Below are 6,354 nucleotides of genomic sequence, written 5' to 3' on the forward strand. Positions count from 1 at the left end.
TTCCTGTGGTGGCCTGGCGGTGACACCAGTCAACCACTGGCAGAATACCGAATGATGGTACATCTGTTCGGAGCAGTCTCATCTCCGAGCTGTGCTAATTCCGCACTGAAAAGAACTGCCGACGACAATGAAGGGAAACGTGGCACTGAGACCCTCAACACCATACGTCGCATCTTCTGAAGTCTGTCTTCACAGAAGGACAAGCAGTCTCTCTAGTACAGGAGCTGAGAGCTACATGTGCCACTGGTGGATTCAAGCTCACCAAGTGGACCAGCAACAGTCGATCTGTCCTTGCTGCTGTTCCAGCAGAAGAGAGAGCTAAGGAGGTAAAAGATTTGGATCTCGACAGAGACAAGCTGCCTGTAGAGAGAGCCCTCGGCATGAGATGGAACATAGACTCTGACACATTCTTCTTCATGATTACCCCTAAACAACAGTCAGTTAATCGCAGAAGTATCCTGTCAGTACTGAACTCGGTTTACGATCCTCTTGGATTTCTAGCACCTGTTCTGCTTAGAGGAAAAATGATACTCCAAGAACTCTGCAGGCTGAACTGCGGATGGGACGAAGAAGTTCCAACAGCCTTTGCAGAAAAATGGAAAGACTGACTGAAAAATCTTGACCTGATCCATAATCTGAAGGTCAACAGATGCTTAAAACCCTCAAACATCAACATCTGTAGCGCCCAGCTGCATCACTTCTGTGATGCAAGTGAGCGAGGTTACGGGACAGCCACCTACCTGAAAATAATGAGCAGCAATGGATTAGTTTACACATCATTCGTGATGGGAAAGGCAAGAGTTGCCCCCTTGAAGGTGGTAACGATCCCAAGGCTAGAGCTTGCAGCCGCTGTCCTTGCCGCTAGGATTGACAGAATGCTAAAAAGAGAATTCGAGTTAAATCTCACCGACTCTGTCTTTTGGACAGACAGCACCTCTGTCCTGAAGTACATCCTAAATGACACACAGAGATTTCAGACTTATGTGGCAAACCGTGTATCTACCATCAGAGATCTAAGTCACAAGTCACAATGGCACCACATAAGAACCGAACTCAACCCAGCGGATATTGGATCAAGAGGTACTACAACTGAGACTTTCCTCAGAGAGGGACGCTGGCTAAAAGGTCCTGACTTCCTTCTGCAACCTGAAACAGATTGGCCAGTGCCTGCTCAAATATCACTTGTAATCTCCGACACTGATCCGGAGATCAAGAAACCTGCTGCTATCTTCGCTACAATTGCTTTGACAAGCCAAGGCCCTTTGACTCGCTTCATTCAGCACTTCTCATCATGGGACAAACTGATCCGATCAGCAGCATGGCTCCTGAAAATCAAATGGATTCTGAAAAAACAGAGTTTACAGAAAAAAGCAGGTCACACACAAATATCCGTAAAAACTAACATTACTGAACAACTATCAGTGGAGGATCTTACCAAGGCAGAGGAATCCCTTTTGTCCTATGTCCAACAGCAATCCTTTCAAGACGAGGTGACTGCTTTACAAAGGAACCAATCTGTGAAAAGGAGCAGTAGGATCTACAAACTAGACCCTGTCCTTCAGAACGGAATCCTGAGAGTCGGAGGCAGGCTGAGCAGGTCGGCAATGCCGGAGGAAACTAAACATCCGGCCATTCTGCCCAACGACAGCCATTTCTCAGGTCTACTCCTGAATCATATTCACTCTTTAGTAGGTCATTCTGGACGAAACCAGATGCTATCAAAGCTCAGAAAGAAATATTGGATCATCAAAGCCAACTCAACTGCTAGAAAGATAACTCGCAACTGCGTAATCTGCAGGCGATGGCATAGTGCTGCAATGAAACAGAAGATGGCCGACCTACCCCTTATACGCATAACACCTGACTTACCACCCTTTACTCACACCGGTCTAGACTACTTCGGTCCCATTGAAGTGAAGAGAGGCCGTAGCAGAGTAAAAAGGTACGGAGCCCTGTTTACATGTCTTGCCAGTAGAGCCGTACACCTGGAGATGGCTTACTCCCTAGATACAGACTCCTGTATCTCAGCACTCCGAAGGTTCATCTGCAGAAGGGGTCAAGTAAAGGAGATTGTCTCTGATAATGGTACAAACTTCGTTGGCACGGAACGTGAACTCAGAGAAGCACTCGCTAACCTTAAACTGAACAAGATCCAACAATCGATGCACACCGAAGGTATCAAGTGGACATTCAACCCTCCTTATGGTTCTCACCATGGAGGTGCATGGGAGCGCCTCATCCGAATAGTTAAAAAGATCCTTTACTCCATCACAAAGGAACAAACCATGGATGATGAATGTCTGCAAACAGCTCTGTGTGAAGTGGAAGCGGTCATCAACGACCGCCCCATTACAGTGATATCTGAAGATGCGACAGATCCAGAACCTCTTACGCCTAATCACTTGCTTCAACTAAGAGGAATGCCCATTCTTCCACCTGGACTCTTTGAAAAGAGTGACATCTATTCCAGAAGAAGATGGAAACAGGTCCAATACATATCAGACCTCTTCTGGAAACGTTGGACACGGGAGTACCTTCCACTGATGCAGGAGAGACAGAAATGGAACGAGGTAAAAGGAAACCTGAAGGTTGGAGATATAGTGCTGATCATCGATGAAAGCTCACCACGCAATTCCTGGCCTATGGGACGTATCATGGAAACCTTTCCTGACAAGAGAGGACACGTGCGTCGTGTCAAGGTCAAGACCCAGAACGGCATGCTGGAGAGGCCAATTACGAAGCTGTGCTTCCTGAAAGACATGACCTGACAGACCTGACAGACCGACTTACTTGACTAGGTCCTTAAGTTGACTATTATAAATTGCTTTAATACCTTCAAATCATGATTAATTTGAGCTAAGAAACTAAGAAGGATCAAATAACATTTTCTCCTGTATATGTGTACATATAGTAAACCAGTTTGCTGGTGTTATCTAATTGTCCTGCAGAATATTACAAATTTAAGTTCTGATTTGCCATGCATTTGTTTTGTGATGAACTCCGAAAGGATAACTTAATTTTCTCTCCAGGATGAACTTTTGACTTTGGCGAACTGTTCGAACTCTTGAAGATTTCTTCTTTCTCTTCTATTCCCCTTTTTGCCCAAAGACAATCTTGAGTTAATGGCTTCTTTATGATTTTATTTTGATATGAATTGTCACATAATGGCCAATTGGGGGCAGAGTGTTGAAGCCATTTATCTATTCGCTCCCATTTGTTATTATTTCAATGTACTTGTCATGGTCGTTATTATGAGTGGGCATGGCTACCTGGCATCGGGGGTAAGCGATGTCATGAGAAGGTGTGGCCGGGGCCTTTAATTGGGGACAGGTGTAAGATTTGGGGAAAAGAGTGGAAGGGCAAACAAATTTTCAACCACGCCACACCACACCACACCACTCCATAGCACACAAAGAAACGCTGTACTTAAAAGAATAAACGAATGAGAAGGATGAAATCAGGGTGTGCGTTGTCTAACTGACCACTCTAAACACTGACTGACTGACTGACTGACTCTCTTTCTTTTTTTTCTCTCTTTTTTTTCTCTTTTTTTGACTGACTGACTTTTTCTCTCTTTTTTTGACTGACTGACTTTTTCTCTCTTTTTTTGACTGACTGACTTTCACTTACTGACTCTTTCTTTTTTTCTCTCTTTTTCTCTTTTTTTGACTGACTTTTTCTCTTTTTTTGACTGACTGACTTTTTCTCTCTTTTCGACTGACTTTTTCTCTCTTTTTTCGACTGACTTTTTCTCTCTTTTTTCGACTGACTGACTTTTTCTCTCTTTTTTCGACTGACTGACTTTTTCTCTCTTTTTTCGACTGACTCTTTCTTTTTTTCTCTCTTTTTTTCTCTTTTATTGACTGACTTTTTCTCTCTTTTTTTGACTGACTTTTTCTCTCTTTTTTTGACTGACTGACTTTTTTGACTGACTCTCTTTCTTTTTTTCTCTTTTTTCTCTCTTTTTCTCTCTTTTTGACTGACTGACTTTTTCTCTCTTTTTTTGACTGACTGACTTTTTCTCTCTTTTTTTGACTGACTCTTTCTTTTTTTCTCTCTTTTGTTCTCTTTTTTTGACTGACTTTTTCTCTCTTTTTTTGACTGACTTTTTCTCTCTTTTTTGACTGACTGACTTTTTCTCTCTTTTTTTGACTGACTGACTTTCACTTACTTACTGACTCTCTTTCTTTTTTTCTCTTTTTCTCTCTTTTTTTGACTGACTGACTTTTTCTCTTTTTTGACTGACTGACTTTTTCTCTCTTTTTTTGACTGACTCTTTCTTTTTTTCTCTCTTTTTTTCTCTTTTTTTGACTGACTGACTTTTTCTCTTTTTTGACTGACTGACTTTTTCTCTTTTTTGACTGACTGACTTTTTCTCTTTTTTGACTGACTGACTTTTTCTCTTTTTTGACTGACTGACTTTTTCTCTTTTTTGACTGACTGACTTTTTCTCTTTTTTGACTGACTGACTTTTTCTCTTTTTTTGACTGACTCTTTCTTTTTTTCTCTCTTTTTTTCTCTTTTTTAGACTGACTGACTTTTTCTCTCTTTTTTGACTGACTGGCTTTTTCTCTTTTTTTGACTGACTGACTTTCACTTACTTACTGACTCTCTTTCTTTTTTTTCTCTTTTTTTGACTGACTGACTTTTTCTCTCTTTTTTTGACTGACTGACTTTTTCTCTTTTTTTGACTGACTGATTTTTTTCTCTCTTTTTTTGACTGACTGATTTTTTCTCTTTTTTTGACAGACTGATTCTCTCTTTTTTTGACTGACTGACTTTTTCTCTTTTTTGACTGACTGATTTTTTCTCTCCTTTTTTTTGACTGACTGATTTTTTCTCTGTTTTTGACTGACTGATTTTTTCTCTGTTTTTGACTGACTGATTTTTTCTCTGTTTTTGACTGACTGACTTTTTCTCTTTTTTGACTGACTGACTTTTTCTCTTTTTTGACTGACTGACTTTTTTTCTCTCTTTTTTTGACTGACTGACTTTCACTTACTTACTGACTCTCTTTCTTTTTTTCTCTTTTTTTGACTGACTGACTTTCACTTACTTACTGACTCTCTTTCTTTTTTTTCTCTTTTTTTGACTGACTGACTTTTTCTCTCTTTTTTTGACTGACTCTTTCTTTTTCTCTTTTTTTTCTCTTTTTTTTGACTGACTGACTTTCACTTACTGACTCATTCTTTTCTGTCTGTCTGTCTGTCTGTCTGTCTGTCTGTCTGTCTGTCTGTCTGTCTGTCTGTCTGTCTGTCTGTCTGTCTGTCTGTCTGTCTGTCTGTCTGTCTGTCTGTCTGTCTGTCTGTCTGTCTGTCTGTCTGTCTGTCTGTCTGTCTGTCTGTCTGTCTGTCTGTCTGTCTGTCTGTCTGTCTGTCTGTCTGTCTGTCTGTCTGTCTGTCTGTCTGTCTGTCTGTCTGTCTGTCTGTCTGTCTGTCTGTCTGTCTGTCTGTCTGTCTGTCTGTCTGTCTGTCTGTCTGTCTGTCTGTCTGTCTGTCTGTCTGTCTGTCTGTCTGTCTGTCTGTCTGTCTGTCTGTCTGTCTGTCTGTCTGTCTGTCTGTCTGTCTGTCTGTCTGTCTGTCTGTCTGACTGACTGACTGACTGACTGACTGACTGACTGACTGACTGACTGACTGACTGACTGACTGACTGACTTTTCCTCTTTTTTGACTGACTGACTTTTCCTCTTTTTTGACTGACTGACTTTTCCTCTTTTTTGACTGACTGACTTTTCCTCTTTTTTGACTGACTGACTTTTCCTCTTTTTTGACTGACTGACTTTTCCTCTTTTTTGACTGACTGACTTTTCCTCTTTTTTGACTGACTGACTTTTCCTCTTTTTTGACTGACTGACTTTTCCTCTTTTTTGACTGACTGACTTTTCCTCTTTTTTGACTGACTGACTTTTCCTCTTTTTTGACTGACTGACTTTTCCTCTTTTTTGACTGACTGACTTTTTCTCTTTTTTGACTGACTGATTTTTTCTCTTTTTTTGACTGACTGATTCTTTCTCTTTTTTTGACTGACTGACTTTTTCTCTTTTTTGACTGACTGACTGATTTTTTCTCTTTTTTGACTGACTGACTGATTTTTTCTCTTTTTGACTGACTGACTTTTTCTCTTTTTTGACTGACTGACTTTTTCTCTTTTTGACTGACTGACTTATTCTCTTTTTTTGACTGACTCTTTCTTTTTTTCTCTCTTTTTTTCTATTTTTTAGACTGACTGACTTTTTCTCTCTTTTTTGACTGACTGGCTTTTTCTCTTTTTTTGACTGACTGACTTTCACTTACTTACTGACTCTCTTTCTTTTTTTTCTCTTTTTTTGACTGACTGACTTTTTCTCTCTTTTTT

Source organism: Symphodus melops (genome assembly GCF_947650265.1).
Source record: "Symphodus melops genome assembly, chromosome: 4".
Taxonomy (NCBI): domain Eukaryota; kingdom Metazoa; phylum Chordata; class Actinopteri; order Labriformes; family Labridae; genus Symphodus; species Symphodus melops.